Here is a 21,413-nt window from a genome sequence, read left to right on the forward strand (position 1 = left end):
ATAGATAGATGACAGAAGATAAAGTAGATAGAGATATAGATAGAAAAGTAGAGATAGATAGATAGATAGATAGATAGATAGATAGATAGATAGATAGATAGATAGATAGATAAATAGATGATATAGATAGGTATAGATAGATAAGTAGATAGAGAGATGATAGATAGATAGATAGATAGATAGATAGATAGATAGATAGATAGATGACAGAAGATAAAGTAGATAGATAGATATAGATAGAAAAGTAGAGATAGATAGACAGACAGACAGACAGACAGACAGACAGACAGATAGATTACATCTTGCATTTTCAAAAAAGAAGAAGAGAGAGACACTTATCTCCCTTGGAAATCATTACTAATGCCATTCAGTCTGCAGTGTATTTCATTAAATTAGTTTGTAACCACATGAGGGCAGCATAGCCCAGATGTGCAGAAACAAAAGCAGGTTGAACATCATCTTTGTAATGCATATGTGCATTACAAAGGAAAACTGAGAATGCTCCGTGCTCATCACCCACCATTCTTTTGTTCTGCCTCCACTTTCTGCCTTCCCCCACAGAATTTTCCTGCTTCTAGCTCTTAGCTTGTTCTGTCTTAACCAAATTAATCAAGCAGTTCAAAGCTCTTGGGGCGGAGAATGGAAAGGGTGCTGAATTTTCATGCATGCTACCTTGAAAGCCATGGGAGCTACACCACGGCAAAATAGAACTGTGTGGATGAGGTTTGTTTCACTCTCAAGGTTGGAAATGCCAGGTGGGAATCCACATTTCTGCCAAGTTAAATAGGGAAGCGATTCTTTTCCACTCAGAGCTCCCACTTGTAGAGGGAAGAGGTTGAAAGCAACAGCATTTTAAGGAGGCACCCCTTTAATTCTCTCTGCCAGATAAAAGAGGAAAAATATTCTGGGCACAGATCTTCCTCACTTTCCCCCCTCGACATGTGCCAGAGTCTGGATGCCAGGCAGTTAAAATACTTTCCATATTTCAAACCATGTATTCCCAAATGAAAATAAGTCCACAGATCCTGCTGGTAACTCATGTATACTCTCTTTGTCCGTACAGAGAGCCATGCAAAATTTCCCTTTTAAAGATCCACGGATTTTTTTTTTACATCAACAACACACCCTGAACTCCATTTATCATTTCTTCAACAGAGGGATTCTTGCTCAGTGGCAAACCCCACCCCACTCCTTTTGCCATGATCAGATGTATGCTAAATACCCACTTAGTGAAGGATATGGGTAGAACAATCTGTTCCCCAACCCCCCAATAAATTAAAGTGGACCTTGGATCTATCTGTTCCCAGCTTCCCTTTACTCTATGAGAATAGCTACAAGAAGATCTTGGTTCTATCTTTCATACAGTGGACCTGGAAGTTCACTTAAGCACAATGGTGGTTAGTTTAAACAAGCCATCTTCAGTAACAATTACAGGTAGTCCTTGGCTTGTGACCATAACTGGGACCAAAATTTCTGTTGTTAAGCAAGATGGTTGTTAAATGAGTTGCACCCCATTTTATGACTTTTTTTTGACATGGTTACCAAGTAAATCACTGCATTTGTTCAATGAATCATGCAGCTGTTAAGGGAATCCAGCTTCCTCTGTTGACTTTGCTTGTCAGAAGCCAGCTGGGAAGGTCACCAATGGCCTATCACCCGACCCTGGGATGCTGCAACGGTTGTAAATGCATGCCAGTTTGCAAGCACCCAGATTTTGATCACATGACTGTGGGAATGCCACAACTATCTTAAGTGTGAGGACCAGTTGCAAGTCACTTTTTTCAGTGCTCTTTTAACTGCGAATGGTCGCTAAAGGAATAGTTGTAAGTTGAAGACTATCCGTACTGAAGGTCTCGTCTTGTGGCATTTGACCCTGGTGACAGAATGTTGGTCTTTTCAGCCTCCATTTCTGACGTCTCCAATTCAGAGGGAGGGCTCTGAAATACAAGGGGTGAGATTGTTTGAAACTGGCTTGCTTATTTATTTTTATTCATTCATTCACTCATTCATTCACTCACTGGATTTTTTGGTCTCCCATCTTAAGCAATTCTGATCAGTTTACAACAACCATAAAATAAATAAATGAAACAATCTCAAAAACAATAAAACAATAAACAAAAACTAAGTGTGATCCTCCACTTAGGATACCACCCAGCAGGCTCAGTGGGCCTTCTTCTGTGTGTTGTTCCCATACAATCCCAGCACTTCAGTAACAATTCAGGTTTTAGTGGTTATCCAAAAGGCTAGAAAGATGGGGCCCTATAGGCTGGATTTGGCATTATTATCTTATTGTTTGAAAGTGTTAAAGATATTGTTTCAGGATGTGAGCTGTTCTGAGTAAAACCACCCTTTGTAATCCACAGATGGTGATTTTGCCAGTTGATAGTATTCAAGTGGTACTACTCCATATGTTTTGGGATTGCACCCAAGGCATCAAGTACTACCAATGCTATCTTTGCTTTCTTTTGCCACAGTCAATCCTCTTCTATTTGCAGGTGTTTATACTTCGTGTTCCCCCCCCACGCCCCCAGGTCCTTCTCTTCTATTCAATTATCTCCAGGTATTATGAAATATCTACTATCCAGACTTTTTTGTCTTTCTTATTAATAGTTGTTAAGTCTGGTGTTTTATGTGACAGGTGCTTGTCTGTTTGAATTCTAAAGAATACTGCAGACAAGTGACATTTCTTGCAAATATTCCAATGCACCATTGTTGCTACAGTACTTAGTCAGGCCATTGTTTATAATCAGTCTGTGTCATCTTCTTGCAGCAGCTAACTAGGTGGTCCATTCTTTCTTCAGCTTCTTCGCAGAAGCAGCATTTGCAGATAGTTGCTGTCTTCTCAATTCTGGCTTTGTAGGCCTTTGTTCTTAAGGTTCTGTCGTGCAGCCAGAATTAGCCTCTCAGTCTCTTTTCTTCAATTTTCTTGCTCTCAGCCAATACCAGGCCTTGTTGTTAACTGCTTTGCCTGGTGGTTTTTTTTTATGTACTTGGACATGTAATACTATGCCTTGCCATGTCTCTTTTCTAATCTTCATTTGGTCTTTCTTGTAGGCCAGTTTGGCTTCTCCAGTACTCAGTAAACCTTCATGACATACTACCTTCAGTGCATTTTCTTCATTGTTCTTCAGATATTCTTCCAATGCCCTTGCTTCTTCTTCAACTGTCTGGTGTATTTGCAACATTCCTGCTTTCCTGGTAAGCAGAGTCTCCCAGCATTGCTGCATGGATTGTCATTATTTTTCTGATCTTCCTACTTCAGACTGAGGTGACCGTGGTGGGGAGTGGCTGTGAAACTTTGGAACCAGGGTGTCAGTACTGTTGTAATTTCAAACAGTTGTTAAGCAGCTGGCCATAAACTGAAGTCTATTAAAGTAATACAGAAGTCAATGAACAATCTGAAACTTTATGAAGGAGTCAAAGAGCAGAAGGTAAATTTGTAAAACAGACTGACTGATATAAACATATCAAATTTATATTTCACACATGCATGCACAGGTTCTTTCTTATGCATACATGGATTATCCAAAGGGCTGGTTTAAATTTACATCTCTACACCTTAGAGGTCACCTCTTCAACCCATGCTTGCAATTCACCATGCCAGTCCATGAATTTTGGGAGTTGCAAAGCCAGTGTGTTTGAAGAGGGCCTGGTTGGAAGAGCTTGTTCTAGGTTATTTCCATACCCAGCAAACCATTTGGATAATCTGCCACCTGGAATGAGGCCGCATGACTGGGTCACCTTTCAGCCAGCACCTCATTCAATTCAAGCCACATCTTGCCCCTCCCCTTCTGCGATTACAACTGGATATTTTCCAATCTGATGCTTATACACAGTTTTCCCCTAGATCAATCTGTCATAAAATTATAAAACTACGGGGGTCAAGTGAAACACTGGTTTTTACAATGGCTTCTTGGGATTTCCATCTCACATTTATTGCACACAGCTGTTAAGCGCAGGACAAGGTTTTTCATGATATGTGCAAAAAATACATACTGGCAGTAAAGAAGGGTCTGCTTTAGATGTTGCAAACTAAGCCAAATGTAGAAAAAAACCTCTTGGGGCTACACTGTCGGCCTACAGCAAATATTATTAATGCAAAATAGAAGAGGAAAAGCCAAATTCTATCTTCTGTAATGTGTATTGCAACTATAAAGCATTGGGCTCTGCTGCTCTATCAGACTGCTTATGGGTAGATCCACTAGTCTATGATTTCCCCCCTCCTGTCCTTGCACTTACAATTCCATTTACAAAGAAACAGGGAGAAATCAAAATAATTTATTTGAGATGATCCACAAGCCTGCCATGTATGTCAGCAGGTTGATAAAGAAGGAAAGCTGGGGTGACATTCATGTCTCAAAGAGGGGAACTAAAGGATTCCAATTATGCAGTATCTACTCCGAAATAAATTCCCTTTTGAGTTAAATGAAGTTCATTTGAGTGGTTTAAAATTGCAAATTCAAGGCCAGGTGGGATAATAGAAGTCATTTTAGCGTGTATGAGAAGTGCAAAAGAATGAGGCAAAGTGTTTGCAAAAATAAAGAAAAGTACCTGAGGCATATCCCAAGAAAAAGAGGAACACAACTGATTTTTCCCTTTTTTGCCTAATTATGCAGTGTGGGTCATGATAGACAGACAGACAGACAGACAGATAGGCAGATTATTGGGGCATATGTTTTATGAATGAACCTTTATTGTCAAAGTACAGCCATGTATACATTGAGATTGCCTGAGCCTCCTTTATCCTCATTGTTGATGGAAGACATTTGCCTGTCGCTGGAAACAAGACTCAACTGGCCATTTATTCAACTTCTATGGGGAAAAGAAGCATCAGGTCCTTCACTTCGTGCTGCAAAATGTCTTACCCTCCAAATAAGGACCATTAGTCTGTGATCCTCTGTGTTGCTCCATGCAATAAAGTTGTTTCTATATGGCAGACATGTCAAACTCAAGGCCCAGGGGCTGGATCCGGCCCGCGAAGTGGTTTCATGTGGCCCGCGAAACCATCCTGGAAACATTGAGGGAACGGCCCCCACTGCCTTGGCCCAGAGACCCTCCTTCTGCCAGAGACCCTCAGATCTGTCCCACTCCTGCCCAGGCCCCCATAGGCACCCTTGATGCAAACTATGTAGAGCTGGCTATGCCCACCCAGTAGGCCATACGCACTCTAGCCACGCCCACCCTGGCCACACCCACCCGGCCCCCTGAGGGCAACCGCAATGCTGATGCGGCCCTCAGTGAAATTGAGTTTGACACCCCTGCTATATGGGAACATTTTGGTATTATTGAAATCCTCCTACAATTAGCTGAAAGTGAAACTGAATAACAACCCTCAGCCCATTTATTACAGCATTGTATTATTCAACAATGTATTTTCCATTCACCCAGATCCTCCTGTCATGTTTACTCAGAAGTCAGTTTCAATCCATAAATGCCTCTTTCAAAGTTTGCAGTCAGATTATTCATGGCTTTCTGACGATCCAGGGCTGGAACTTAGTGATTAATTGCCTTTTAAATGCTTTTAAATAGCACCTCCTTAATTTTCCCTCATTGCCAATTTCTGGCTGGCTAATTGTGGCTTTTCCTCCATTGCTCATTACCGTTGTTCATTTTGATACAGCAAAATAGTACTAACTTTCATAGGACTTCATGAGATTGTATTAATTGCTTTTAATGAACATTTTAGGCACAGCACATTAGGGGTGGGAATAAATATAAATCTTCAGCATCAGTGAGAGGTACTAGGTAAAAAGGGTGCTTGCTTGACACTCTATGAGTATAAGAGGATCTTTCTTCTGTTCTGAAAACAAAGTTCAGAAAGATTCACAGGAACCAAGTCTGAATTACCATATGACAGTCTGGCATTTTGAAATTCCAGAATTTTAGTATTTAAAAAAATTGATAAAAATGAAAAGCTGCATATGCAAACATCTGCAAACAGTTTGATTACTTGTTTCCAAAACCATGCCTGGATAGTACTATCAGATGGTAGAAATCTCCAGTAAGGAAATGGTCAAGAATAGATAAATTAGAATTTAAACAGGTGTTGATGGGATGCTCATAATCTGGACTCTCCAAGATACCATTGTAATTTATCCGTGCCAGAGTGTCTCAAATTATGCAACACAGTGATGCCTTAATATGAATGTGTTTGGCATCCTCCCAAAAAAGAAACTTAACAGTAAATAAGGTGCTGTGATTGTTAGGTGGCTTTGATGGACAGTTAGATTCTGGGGCTTGGCCATTAGTTTCTGTCTTGGCTACGGCTTATACAAGCAAGCTAGGAAGATTTTGGCAATGTTACCACTTTGCATCATTTTGCTCCTTCATTAAATTTTTGAAAATCGTGTGCCCCCCCTTTCCTCTAAAGTTGCTTGTTATCCCCCAATGTTTGAAAACCCCTGACCTATGCACATTAAAAAAATTCGCCTTGTTTTCAAAAATGCCTAATTGTGCAAAGGATTCCTGTCTTCCTTCCTGTTTCTATGCGATGATGTACTCGAAAGAAAACCTCACAATTCCCAGAGAGATGCACACTTGTTTGGACTAAGATGTGTGAATGAACCTCCTTCAAAGGAGCTGGCCTTCTTTCTATGGGAGGGTATCCCCGATTCCTTCTCTAGGGAAGGACCCATTGTCTTCTTCTGAAATGACCATTTACCACTGTTTTTGGAAGGCTATGCCGGTAGTCCTCGACTTACAACGGTTTGCTTAGTGACCATTGAAAATTACAACGGCACTGAAAAAAAGTGATTTATGACAATTTTTCACACTTGCAGCATCCCCACGGTAACGTGATTTACATTCGGACGCTTGACAACTGACTCGCATTTACGACCATTTCATGGGATCCCCTCCTGCGACTTTCTGGCAAGCAAAGTCAACGGGGAAGCCAGATTCACTTAGCAACCATGTCACTAACACAAACAACTGCAGTGATTCGCTTAAGAAACGTGGCAATAAAAGTCGTAAAACGGGGCAAGCCTCACTTAACCAATTTCTCAACTTAGCAGCCTACATTTTGGACTCAGTTGTGGTCGTAAGTTGAGGACTACCTGTAGATGTTTCCACATGTTCCCGTTTCAAGAAACCCCAACAGATAAACCACTTCCAGGAACCTAAAATTTTAGTGGCTTTGGTATTGATTGATTAGGGGGGGAGGGTGGGAAATCGAGAGTCCACGGTTGGATAATACTGTAACTTTATCAACTAATACGTCACAGAGGGTCGTGCACAGTTTGGAGATCGCCGGAGCTCTTCCTCGGGCACTTGCCCAACGGAAGGAATTTTTCCCCTGCTCATACCGGAGGGGGAAGCACATGCAGAAACTAATGTGACCCTTTGATCTAACCATGCGACGTAACGTCACGCTAACGACAGCGCGATCCTCCCACGGCGGCCTCGTCAAACCTGCGCAGCCCACCTTCTTTCGCCTCGGGGCAGCTCGGAAATGGGAAACCTTTTTCCACTCGCCGCCACCCGTCGATTCTTGCCGCGGAGCGGGGGGGGGGGAAAGCTGACGGCAGCGGAGGAGGGGAGCCGCTGCGCGCGTCGGGCGTGTATTTTGGGCTCGGAGGCGTCTATTTTTAGCCCCATTGATGGCTGGGATTCCGACGACGTCAATCGGCTCTGGGCTTGACGTCACGGAGACTCCTTCCTGGCCGGGACTGAAGGGCGGAGTTTGCAGAAAATAAAGCCGCGGGCGGGTGTGTGTGTGTTGGGGGGAAAGAAGAGCAGCCGGGGTGAGCGCGTTGCGGGGGATTGTCGTCTTCGGCGCGGAAGTGGGCGAGCAGGACGACCGGCTGGCTGGACCGGCTCACGATGCCTGGGGAGGTCGGGGCCCCGGAGCCCGCTTCCGGGCCGCTTTCCCGAGCGAGGACGCCGAGAGCCGGAGCTGCGGGAAGGGCGATGGTGGAGCGCGTGCAGCAGGTGAGCAAAGGCGCGCGCCCGGGCGATGGCCCGCCGTCTCGAGCCCTCCCGGCGCGGTCACCCGCTTAAACACCCCCCCACACACACACACACACCAGCCAGCCGTCTGTCAGAGCTCTCCGGATTTCCTCCGCCTTTAAACAAACAAACAAACCTTCGGGGGCGCGGGAACTTGGCTTGGTGAAGTTTGTACCTCGCCCTCGAGGAAAGGTTTTTAAAATGCAGAGGGTTTGGGGTTTGTGTGTGTGTGTGTGTGTTTGACGAGGAGCAAGCAGGGAGCGGCCTCGCCTCTCTCCTGGTTCTGAGAACCCCGGACGCTCCTGTGTGGGTTGGCGTGGATGACACAACTGCCCTGGAGCTGAGCAATTCTTTGCAAAGGACTGGACTGCTTTTATGGCTGCTCCAAAGTGCTTTCCCCCCCCCTTCTTTTTCTTTTCAACTGGACTGGGTTTCTTCCCCCCCCCCCCTTTGAGGAAGAAGAACAAAACGTTTCTCGTCCAAAAAACTTCACCGGTTGTGATGGCGGGGGTTGGGGGGGGGAAAGGGGGACAGAGGCCGGGAGGACAGGCACTAAACAACTGAGGCTGAGTTGTGGGAGGTGGAAGGATTGTATTTCTTGCAATCAGAGGGTCCCTTCGTGCTCTCTGTGGGGGTTTGCTCTTTTTTTGTCTTCGGGGTGTCATGGGTTGTGGACTTTTCTTGACACTTTGCGGGGTTGCGTTGTAGACTGGAGAAAGGTGGTGTCTTGTCCCTCCGTCTCTGTGGAGAGAGGGCTGCTCAATGTTAACATAAATGGCCTCTTTTACACCTCTTTCCTCCCGGATCCGAAATGTGACCACTTGCCTTTTGAAAAAAGCACTTGATCTCATCATGATTTGACACCATTGTCATTTGAATCTGTCGCAGCATTGCATACATTGCAGCATTGGTTAAACACTTGTTTGAATAGGTTAAAAGCATAGATAAATTATCAATATAAAGGGGCCCTACAGTAAGAGGGACAAGATGTACGAGTGGTACAGGATTTTTTTTTATAATATATGAGATGTAAAAATATTGGGATGGTGTACGTGAATGGAAAGTTTGGATATTTAAAGGTAATTAACTTTGAGAAAATTATGAGTGATAAGAATGGTTTGAATACAGAGGGGAAATTAAACTTAAATAAGAATCTTGAAAACAGGACATATAGTGACTTAACAAGATGACTTTTATAAATACAATTGAAACATAAGCTGTTCAGAATAGATGTTATATACTGATATTTGTACAAACACAAGAGAAATGTTTATATCCAACTTTGTATATATCAAAAATATCAAGAACTATATTTGTTTAATGTTGACAAAAGGAGAACACTAGTGGAAGAAGAGAAGATCAAAGCAACATATCATTAATATATTGACTATGGAACTATAGAAATTATTATTGATTGTTTTTTAAATATATGAACCCAGACTGTTTACCAAACACTAAAGATTGTTATTGTAAAAAATCAATGAAATATATTTTTTAAAAAGCACTTTTGAGACAACTACCGGCAGTCCTCGATGTACGACCACAATTGAGCTCAAAATTTCTGTTGCTGAGAAATTGGTTAAGTGAGTCTTGCTCCATTTTACAAGACCTTCCTTGCCACAGTTGTTAAGTGAATCAGTGCAGTTGATAAGTTAGTAACCTGGTTGTTAAGTGAATCTGGCTTCCCCATTGACTTCGCTTGTCAGAAGGTCGCCAAAGGTGATCACATGACCTTGGGACACAGCAATGGTTGTAAACATGAACCAGTTGCCAAGCATCTGAATTTTGATCACGTGACTTTGGGGATGCTACAAAGACCGTAACTGTGAAATATGGTCATAAGTCACTTTTTTCAGTGCTGTTCTAACTTTGAACAGTCACTAAATGAACTGTTGTAAGTCAAGGACTACCTGGATGACTTGAGAATCTCCACAGACATTTTATGGGTGCTTTTATTATTTTGGGAATTGTGAGAAAACTTCTGCTGGAGTTTCTGCACCTTAATGCTTAGAAGGGCACCCGGCTGGATCTTTACAGATCACCTTTGTTCTTTGGGGTTATTAGGGGTTAGAGCAACATTCACCAATGCAGTGCCTACCTACCCGGTTGCGGCATTAGGATTTGGAACCTTTGGTGGCATTGCATCCCTGGGACTTGATAAGATAATGTGTTCTGGCTGAATGCTTGCATTGAATTATGCACGTGGAAGCCCATGGGTTGTGGTCTAATTTCTAAAAAAAAAAAATGCTCCACTACAGACTTCAGTGTCCATTTCCTTTTTTCCTTTGAAGTCTGCAGCGCCCAGACCTCATCCGATCTTGGAAAAAGATTGCTCAAAAATTATTCTGCTGTTCAGAAGTGGGGAGGTTTCATTTTTCCCTTTCCTAGAAATGAGTTTCTTGGAATTAAATATGGTTGGGCATCTTTTAAGCACCCAGTATACCTTGGGTAGAGTTCAGACAGAGTCTTGTAAGCCTCTGTTGGGGGCTACTTGTATGAACCGAGTTAACTAGTAAAATGATTTATTTGGTCCTTGGGATATGTCCCTAAATCAAATTCTTGGTTTATACATCATGAACTTATTACGGAAGCACACTTGGTGTTAGACCATCGAGATTCAGGTTGTGATACATTCTAAATACTTCAGAGAACGATGTGCTTGGTGAGGGCAGTAAAGTAAAACACTTTCTTAAAACAGCTTTCCTCTTCGCCCTCTGTTTGGAAGTAAAGCTAGTTTTGTTCCATGGAATTCACTCCTTAATTAAACCAATTAATTGGCTATTAAATTAAGAACATTTACTTGGAAGGAAGTTCTGCTGAATTCAGTTGGACAGAGTCCACATGTGTGGGCTTAGGCTTGTAGTTTTTAAATGTCACTGAAGTGTGTGGGAGTGTGTGTGTGTGTGTGTGTGTGTGTGTGTGTGTGTGTGCTGCTGGAGGGGGGGAAGAGTCTGTAGTTGATTGACAAGCTAGCTATGTTTCTAGAGTGCAACCTGTTTCTCTTGCTGGAATAGCAGTTCCAATTGCCACGTGGCTCTGGTTGATGATCTTGGCAGTGCTTCAAAAGGCCAGAATCTCTTTTTATGTAATTGTTCTGACCACTGCAGGTTGTTTTTTTTTGTTTGTTTTTTTGTTTACCATGCCATCCATCTAGTGAACAGTCTGCTTGAGATGTCAGTCAGGCTGGGTGTCTTAACTGCTCCTGCAGTCATCCTAGGTAAGCTTAATGTGAGCCTCCTCTTTTGGTGTGATTATATGCTTTTCTTTAATGATTAAAACATGGAATCCATAATCCCTGTGGCTATGAAACCAAGCCTGAAGCTATGTGGACACTGTCTAGTGAAATAGTTAATGCTGAAATTAGAACTGAGCAGTAAGCTTTTAGTATCTTACCATGGCTACTTCCTGAGAAATGCTTTTTGAACATATTAGCTCTACAATATGAAGCATTTTAGTTGTTTTCCATGCATTGACTGAAGCAACAAATAATCCAAATTCTGTCACTCTGCTTTACTAATCTTGCTGGAAATTATTAAGTGAGAATTATGCGGTCAGAATATAGTCTTCAGAATGCTAAGAAATTACGGGGTTGTAGATGGATCCCTAAACTAAATTCACAGGTTTCTCTAGCCATTTTTTTTTCTTCTGTTCAATCGTGTCCGATTCCTGGAGACTGACTGAACAAGTCCATGCAGTTTTCCGGGCAAGGTTTTTCAGAAGTGGTTTGTCATTTCCTCCTTCCTAGGGCTGAGAGAAAGTGACTGGCCCAGGTCATGCAGCTAGCTCTAGTCATAGTTTGGTTTAATTGTTTGTTGATTGTCATAGGTCTGACTCATGCATAGTGCTAAGCCGTAAACTGTTATTTACAGATTTGGGGTTTACAGCATTTGGGTTTGCCTACTACAACATTATAACTTAACACAAAGGATAAAGAATAACGTAGATTACAGCTGCTGTTTTTTTATCCTTGCCATTTGAGATTAAATGTTTGGATATGTTTACCATAAGATATCTTTTTTTTTAGATATATGCTAACTATTTCACTGAAGGCAAGGATGGAAGGGTGGAGAGGTGTGCTTTTCTTGAAGGTCTCTTCAAGCCATGGATATTTATTTTCAACAGCAGAAATGCACCCGTATGCACCCACCCTACTTTGCCCTAATTAACAACAAAAATCATTAAGAGGAGCCTGTTTGTTAAATGGTATGTAGAGATTTGGATGTCTTAACTGATCGGGTCCCCTCAGTGCCAATTTCCATAAGCTGATTTCTGATCCTTATAGGATCGTGTCTACACTCCAGGCTTTAAAAACAGACTAACATAAGTGATAGACAAGTGGTGCTTTTCCAGTCCAAAACCACATGTAAATCACTTAGTTTAATGGAGCTCTCCCTTCACTGCTGGCAAAAGGAACCCCTTTTTATTAGGGAATTAAAATAGTGAAAACATGGCCAGCATTTCTTTTGGTGCATTGAAATATATTTTTACCTTATTTTATTTTAGAATTGGCCATACTTGGCCTCTGGGATTCTCTTCTCGGTGTTAACTGGAAATATGTGGTTTTAGAGGCTGACAAGGGAAGTGTCTTGATTTCAGAAGGATTCCCTACCTGGCCTATATACAGCCCTGGCATCTACTTTCAAGAGCTGCTGACACGGAGTGCTTGCTTGTCCAGCTGCTGACGTTCAGTAGTGGGTGGGGCACCCCTCGCACTTTGTCTGACGCCCCTGTGGGCTTGGCTTGCTCTGAAACACAAACATGCGTGCGCATAGCATGTTGGCTGCCAAACCTCCACTAGCAGTTTCCCAGCCTCTGTAGATTGAAGCCAGCTGCAGGCATTAGTCCTCCACTGTGGCTGGCAGGCAGCCAAATGGCTGTTGCCCAAGGTGTTCGCTGCACCTGCAGGCTTATGTTAATAAAAGGGGGACAGAGTAGGGGGCAAAAAACAGGTTTTAAGTTGCTCAAGGGAAGCTCTTCTTCCGAGACGAACATGTTTCATCCACAAACTCCTCTGTTTTGGGGAGAAATGGCTGAAGAGGACATACTAGACATTCTTTCCAGAAGGGAAAACCCTTGGAAATAACTGCAGCTACAACGTTCTGGCCAAACTCAAAATATTTTTCCTAGCCATTGCGCTTAAGTTCTTATTTGAAATGGCACGTCAGATTTTAAGAAAAGAAAAACAACATGATTTTATTCAGTTTTCTGTGGGGGTTTGTCTTGATTCTAAGTCACTTGTGCTTCCAGATGGAGAGCTTTTGTCACTACCAATCAAAGGGCATGGCGCAGTTGTTCCTTATTTTCCTGGATATGAAAAAAAGGCAAAAGGCAGAATTTTGAGAAAATAGAGGAGGGAGCACAGTAAATTGTGAAATTCTGCCTGTGGAATGCCACAAGAAAGCCCTCATTTGAATAAAACATCTGATTTTGGCAGTTAGAAAAGAGTTGAAATCTCTACAACTAATGAAAGATCGGAGACACATTCACATTTAAATAAGCAGCATAGTATTGGGACAGATGAATTCATTTAAGCATTCATTCATTCTGAGTAGAAGAACCAGTTTTAACCCAGAGTTGAAACCAGGAGTATTCCACAAATAAATACACAGTTTTGATGCCTTCCAGAGGTGTTGGACTCTTAATGAAAATGATGGGAATTGAAGTCCAATGCTTGTGAAAGGCACCATATAAAAAGGAACAATGGAATTGTTCAAACAGAAGGACTTGACATTTAAATGAACTGATTCGGCAACCAAAGGTAGTTATATTCTCAAAACAAAAATGCCTTTCTTGCAGAGCTGGTTTCTTTCTCTTACCCCTGTTGCTTTTCTTGGAAGGATCCTTCCAACTCAGTTCTCCGGCTGATTTGCCAGTACACATTGTCCTATGGCTGACAGCTTGGGCCAAGAAAGATGCTCTACTATTGTATTGGTTTTCTGCCAGTAAAAATAGTTGTGGCAGGAGTTCAGAGTGACCAAACTGTTGAAACAATCAGGAGTCCTCTGGGGTCAGGTGTCAAGACAGGGGAAGACCTCTCTATTTGTCTCTTGGTAGAATTAGAATTAGACGTGGTGGCTCAGTGGGTTAGGACGCTGAGCTTGTCGATCAGAAGGTCGGCAGTTTGGCGGGTCGAATCCCGAGTGCCGCGTAGCAGAGTGAGCGCCTGTTACTCGTCCCAGCTTCTGCCAACCTAGCAGTTTGAAAGCACGTAAAAATGCAAGTAGAAAAATAGGGACCACTATGGTGGGAAGGTAACAGTGTTCCGTGCGCCTTTGGTGTCTAGTCATGCCGGCCACATGACCACAGAGACGTCCTCGGACAAGCGCTGGCTCTTCGGCTTTGAAACGGAGATGAGCACCGGCCCCTAGAGTTGGAAACGACTAGCACGCATGTGCGGGGGAACCTTTACCTTTACCTTAGAATTAGAAGGGGTAGAATTACCCCTTCTTCTGGGTAAGACCCAAAAGTTTTAAGGGGCGTCTTCTTTTTAAAGTGAAGGCTAGCATGGGAAGATGCTTGCCTTCTGGAGAAATATGGTCAGAATTTGAGTCAGTGGAACTGGGAAGTTTAAGACTCACTTTGCTTTAGGACATTAGGCACTGCCCAGAAGCTGTTCCTATGGAGAGGTTGAAGCTAAAGAGCAAGGCTAGGCTTCATGGCAACATGATTGTTGGGAGCCACATGGAAGTGACACAGACCTTTTTGGAGATAGAAAAAAAAACACCCTAAAATATGAGATCCAACTATTTCATGCTGCTCCCCAAGCACTTATTAATTTTATTAAATAAGTATCCGTCCTTCTTCCAAAGAACTTGGGAAAGAGTAGCATGACCATTTTGTATGAAAGTCTATATCTAAAGATTTAGATTTAACTGAGCAGCTGTTATCAGATCAAGGTTCACCAAGCTTTGCGTGATATTTGAGGGCAGCTTTCCAAAGAGGCTATTTCATGTGTCCTAAAGAATGAAATCAGTGCCTTTAGACACTTTGTCCCTTAAGCCCTCCCAAATGTAGAAAGACAGGATTTAGATGAAGGCAAGCACTTGGATCTCCTGGTTGAAGGTTCTAGTGCAGGGGTAGGCAACCTCGCCTCTTTTATGACTCATGGACTTCAACTCCCAGAATTCCTGAGTCAGCTAAGAGGCGAGGTTGCCTACCCCTGTTCTAGTGTAACACTATGGCTTTTTTGGTATTGGCCCAGCCAATTCCTATTATTAGCAAACTCTGATTAAAACAAGCCGTAGAGTATCACAGTGTTTGAAAAAAGTTGCAGTCTATGACTCCACATTCTCCTCTCTCCAGTAAAAAGGTGACATTGAGAGTTATTTTTTCTTAGTGCTGGACAAGGATAAGAAAAATCCAGATTCAAGTTCTTACTAAAAATACGAACCTTCCCCAGTGAAGCCAGGCTACTTGTTTTCTATCTGCCATCTTAAAACCTATCTCACAAACTTGTTACAAAACTAAAAATTTCACCAAAAAATTTTTTTTTTGAAGAGGAGCATCCTATACCCTGTTTTTTTTTGTCCTGGAAGACATGAATCCTAGATGAAAACCCTATCTTGCATAAATAAATATGTTTCTTTGATTTGTTACTTTTTAAACAGTTATTCACTCTGCAGTACATCAACCAAGTGAGCTACTGCATTTTCTGAGAAGGAATTTCTTCCCTGGAAATATTTGTTACTGTCTAGATAGAATATCAGTCTCCATAATCCCAGCTAGGGACTCCAAGCACCTTGGCACATTCCACTCCAGAATGAAAGTGAGGAGGACTTTGTCTTCTAGCTAATCTGGTCTGCACCTGGACTGTTGGCAGGAGTGGGGCGGGGGGGGTCAACTGTCTGAAACTCCGAACTCAACTTACATCAGGCTGTGTCTAAGTTGAGCCAGATACAATCAGCAATAGGGCTAGTAGGCAGAACATCTGCCTTTGAAGAAGACTCTCCGGATCACCCTTCTTTCTACGGAAGAAATTGCTTTTGAGTGGTTAATGTTTAGCAATTTAACTCTACCACTGTCTGTCTCAGTCACTCAGAAGTAAACAAATCCTGGGTGAACTTAGCACATCTATCCAGTCACGGGTGAATGCCAGAACATGACAAAAAGGAGCAAGGCGTGTGAAAGATGCAGTCTGCAATCTTGACAGTTGGAACCCCTCTTCTCCCACAGTTTTAGTCAGGGCCAGGTCGGAGGTCGCACTCCCCCATTGCATGTGTCTTCTGATAGTAACTGTCCCTTATGGCAATCCTTGGGATCATTTGTAATGGTGCTTCCCCTGGTCTCTCAGAAGGAGAGAGGGTGGAATGAAAGGCTGCAGGCCTCCTATTACCCTACCAAAATTGCAGATCTAGGAGGAAAGAAAATAGATCTCAACCAACAATGCATCCAAGAATCTAGTTGCCCGACATTTAAATTTACTCTCTTAATTAAGCACTGCGTTGATACTATTTTTCAAATGCCACTTCTGGATCCTTTCAGGTGGTTGATAAGCCAATGTTTAGCTTGCTACTAAAGCGTCTTGTTCAGAAGTCCTTTTCAACAAAACCCAGCAAGATGCATGGCAAGGCAGGGACTTTGTTGGTCTCTGTCCCAAAGCACTTGGCAATTCAATGGTGTTTATTACCTTCTCTGCCAGCCAGTTCCAAAATATGGCTGAGAACACTCTGAAACTGAGAGTTGTCTTGCAAATGTACTGTGAGTGCTTGCACACCCTCTTTCCTTTAGATCCAATTCGTGCCAGAACGTTTTGCAGATCTGGGTTCTTGTTGGAGGGGTACATGATTTTGATATGATTGGCAGCCCAGGAGGCTGCCAGGGATGTTAAAGCACAGTCTCTCGGGACTTGCCACCTGCTCCATCCGTGTTGCTGGCTGGTGAAGCAATAGCTCTGTTGCTTGAGTAGAACTGCAGTTGGCTTTAGTTTTAACACACACATTGTCAGATAGCTTTCAAAGCCTTCTGTTTTTCCACAGCACTGTTGCCATTGCTACGAAAAATTCTCCCTTTCTTTCCAATATTCTCTTAAATGGTTGCAAAAGGCACCGTGTATATAGTTTGTCCACCAAGCAGTATGTTGTGATTCAGGGTCAGCCTGTGGGTTCGGCAGTTGGGTCGGACGACTCAGAGGAGGAGGAGGGGGGTGTTGAAGAGCTTGCTGATGATGGCTTTGAGGCTCCGCAGAGCCCTCAGCCAGGCCCCTCCCACCTGGTCACGACGGAGACCCAGCTGTGTGAGCCTGACAGCGTGGATGAAGATGACCCACAGCTGGCCCTGTTCAAGGACGCCCGACGCAGGAGGCAGTCAATCAGGAGTAAACAGAGGAAGGCAATGGGGCACCTCGGAAGGAGGCAGAGAGAGGCCATGCCCTGAACTGTATTTAAGGGGAATGTGTGGGGGGGCTGGTTTGCTGAAGGCAACCGCTTGGATAGTTCCTGTTTCATAGCTCCTGTTTCATGGTTGGTGTCTTGTCTTGCTCTGTTTTATGTTAATAAATTTGGCAGGCTTTATTCCAGCCTCTTGCCGTTTGTAAAGGGGTTGTCCCTGCTTTTGCTGCAGGGCCGGTAGCAGGCTGGTACAGAACACAGTATATAACCAGAACAGCACAAAACGTATCAGAAAGCAAGGAAAGCATCCCCAAAGTCTGTAGAAGCAGATACAGACAAGGAGAAAGAGAGATGCCTAAATAGGGAGGAATAGGAACATGTCAAATAACCATGGGAATGGAGCAAATTTGGTGGTCATACTATAGTTTGTGTGTTTGGGAGGGAAATCTCAGATGGGAAAATAGAATTGAACTGGCATTCTAGGCTGCAATTACCTGCTGCAGGTTCTGTTGGTTTGCCTTTGCTAAGCATATTTTCTTAGTTCCTCTGTTTTTGTAGTGAAGAACCACATTCCCATCAGAGTAATTGGTTGGGAGACACAAGTAGGCAAATTGAATGGGTCAGGATAGAGCCAAAAGGAGATCGCAAGACCCAGACTTTCATTCTGACAGTCTTTCTTTTCTGTTCTTCCTTTCTTTCTCTTATTAGGTGGGCTCACACAATATGCTTACCCTGTTTTAATGACTTAACCCTGGTTGTAGTTCAATATATTGTGGAAACCTAGAAACTAGCCCATTGAGCAAGGACCAGTCACCTGCTACATTTTTATATTCTTTTCTCGTATCCCTTTTTTTTCTGTCTCTTTCAAGATCAGAGAAAAAAAAACTCTTTCATCAGAGGTCTGAACGGATATCTTGTCAAGGGTTTTTGAAGTTAGCTGTAAGGTAAAGGTAAAGGTTCCCCCGCACATGCGTGCTAGTCGTTTCCGACTCTAGGGGCCGGTGCTCATCTCCGTTTCAAAGCCGAAGAGCCAGCGCTTGTCCAAGGACGTCTCCGTGGTCATGTGGCCGGCATGACTAGACGCCAAAGGCACACGGAACGCTGTTACCTTCCCACCAGAGTGGTCCCTATTTTTCTACTTGCATTTTACGTGCTTTCGAACTGCTAGGTTGGCAGAAGCTGGGATGAGTAACAGGCGCTCACTCTGTTACGCGGCACTCGGGATTCGACCCGCCAAACTGCCGACCATCTGATCGACAAGCTCAACGTCCTAACCCACTGAGCCACCGCAAAGTTAGCTGTAGGACCCCATAAAATTGGGCCAAGGGCTGCAAGTCTTAAATATTTTAACCAGCAGCTCAGTTGGTTTGCTGGCTATAGATCTGCATTCAGATTGCACCTTTCGTTGTGCATCTACTTGTCTGGTGCGGCTTTAACACAAGATTTTCCATTTCATTCCAGCACGTTGGTCATGAATGGAACCCCAGGGCTTAGGTACATATTGACAGTTCTGTCAATTACTTTGAACTGAAGGGAAGAAAGGAGGTATCTAGGCCTGGAGATCTAAGTGGGTTTCCCCTGCCGCCTCTGAGTGGCAAGCCACATTTCCATGCACCTAAAGAAGTTCTCACCTCCCCCGCAGACTTTGCTGAGGCTGGAAGCCACAGGCTGTTCTCCTTCAAGCATGCTTATTTACTTCAGTGGAATTTCCCACTGAAGGCATCTGAAGGTATGCCATGACACTTACCCCTTTGGGGGTCTCCCAAATTTAATTTTTGCCTTTGATGAGGCTATTCTTCTTTCTCTTCTGGAATCCGAACCACCATTACCGTTTGGAGACCAAGTGAATCTGCAGAATGTTTTGTGGCTTCTTGTTTTCCTTCAGGTTTGGCTTTCTTCCAAGGGGTTCATTTTCCAGAACAATGGGAGGGCATATTGACTCCATTTTGACGCATAACACAAATCAAAGAGCTAGATAGTGAATCCACATCTAAATCCTGTCATTCACCGGTCAACACAAATTGTCATCATTAGCAATGTCAGGATTATGTGAGGGGTGAGGGAGGATGTTCTGAGATAGAATATTGAGACTCTTTGCATTGTGGAAAGTGTTGGTTTCATGGCTGGCTCAGGAATTCTGGGAGTTGAAGTCCACGAGTCGCAAAAGAGCCAAGGTTGCCTACCCCTGGCCTAAATCAATCTTTCCAGTTGATATTCTATGAATTCATCATTAGGAGGGCTTTAGCTCCATGATCATTAGGTAGTATACTGTCCCTGACTTTGCAATCACAATGAGGCAAGATATGATTTGTTTGGTTTTCTCTTGGCAAAATGAACAAACCCAGCCATTGTGATTTATAAGCCATGATTTGTGGCTTAAACCACCCAACTGTGGTTTGTTTTTCACAAGATAGTTAAATATAATTCAAAGCATTTGACATTATCCTGAACATACAAGCCCGTATCAGAATGCAAATATGTTTGACTAAAAAGCTGGCTGGTAGCTGGTGTAAGAAACAGGCAGATATCTGGGCTCTTCTGAACAGCTTATACTATAAGCATGAATCCTCTGTTAACCTATTTACCAACCTGACTCTTTAAAAAGAAAAAAAATAAATCCTCCACAGGACATCCTCAGTTCCACATTCCTGAAATGTTCGGGTTTGCCCTTAACACAACCCAGCCTTTGAGAAATGTTGGAAAGATGGCTACATTCTTCTTCAGAGCAGCTGCTCTGGGATTCTCGCCAGGTCTTTGACTCAAACATTGCCTTAAAAACGCATCTGATTACGCAGTTGGTTTTTACAAATGTGAGGCCTTTAAGCAAACTCAGAGGTGGTTTAGGCCAAAAATATTTTTAACAATAGGAAAAGCCATCAATCTTTCCAGCTGCTGAGTTATCGGTGTCTTTTATGCTCGGCCCACATAATTCCGTTCGGAGACAACAGTATCACCAAGCAGGAGAATTTGGGAGGGGGGAGGAAATGAAAGAGGCTAGACTGAGGCTAGACTCCTGTCTACAGAAGTGAGCAAACTTTTTTTAGGGATTGAACTAAACTTTGCAAAGAGACTTTTGCATCTAACTGCTGATCCAGTAAGCTCAAGTTTCCTTTCCACCAGACCTCTTTCCAACCTATTTCTCAGCATACTTATTCAAAAAGACAATGCTATTCAGCAAGAGCTTTTTTGTTGTTTTGTCTCTTCAGGTCAGCCGTGACTCCTGATGGCAGCCTGGACAACTCACTGCCATTTTCTTGGCAACATTTTTGGAAGCGGTTGTCTTTGTCTGCTACCTGGGACTGAGAGAGGGACTAGCTCAGAGTCACCTAGGTGGCTTCACGCCTAAGGCAGAAGTCCTGGTTTCTGTCCCGATGCTTTTAACCCCTACTCCAAACTGCCTCTCAGAAAAGGAAATTATCCCTTCAAGTCATTTTTGACTCCAGGCAATCGCCTGCAGCTTTCTCAGCAACATTTTCAGAAGTGAAAATGAAGGAAGAGGCAGTTTGGTCTACTGGTTAAAGCACCAGGCTAGAAGTGGGAGACCGTGAATTCTAGTCCCGCCTTTGGGCCGGTCATTCACTCTCAACCCAACCCACTTCACACGGTTCTTGTTGTTGCTGTGGGGAAAAATAAGAGCAGTGATGTGTGCTGGATATTTGCGCCTTGAGTAATTTGTAAAAATAAAATAAGAGTGGGGATATAAATAAAAAATAAATAAAAATAAATAAATAGCTTGGCAGTTGTTTTGTTTTATTGCTGAGACTGCTTGCCCCAAGGCCACTGAGTTTTGTGCCTAAAGCAGAACTAGAACTCAAAACTGCTTAGTTTGTAGCCTGTTACTTTAATCACGCTGGTTTGTAAGAGCTTTTTTATAACAAGCTTATTTGTTCTTCTTATGCTTAACAGTAGCTATTTTTTCTAAGCACTCATTTCCAAGGCAATTAGCATCTCTAGATAGAAAAAAGCCAATATTGCTTCATGCATTATTTGGGCATGGGCTTTCCTCAGAATTGATTTTTAGAAAAATCTATCCAATAACAGAAAAAATAATACACTTTTATTAACAGTGTAATATAAATGAAGAGTAAGGGAAGGGAAAGTAGGGAAGTATGTTGTAAACAAAACAACTTCTCTCCAAAA

The 21,413-nt window shown here is 42.9% G+C and overlaps 1 protein-coding gene across 1 annotated transcript in view; it reads left to right on the plus strand.

The window, feature by feature from the left end:
- Nucleotides 1-7,724: 7,724 nt before the first annotated feature.
- Nucleotides 7,725-21,413, plus strand: part of NR4A1 (nuclear receptor subfamily 4 group A member 1) — a 42,314-nt gene continuing 28,625 nt past the window's right edge. The window contains exon 1 of the mRNA XM_081315814.1: nucleotides 7,725-7,929. The gene's annotated coding sequence lies outside the window, so the exon portion shown is untranslated. The remainder of the gene's footprint in view (nucleotides 7,930-21,413) is intronic.

The sequence above is a fragment of the Vipera berus genome (genome assembly GCF_964194415.1).
Source record: "Vipera berus genome assembly, chromosome: 2".
NCBI classification, from domain to species: domain Eukaryota; kingdom Metazoa; phylum Chordata; class Lepidosauria; order Squamata; family Viperidae; genus Vipera; species Vipera berus.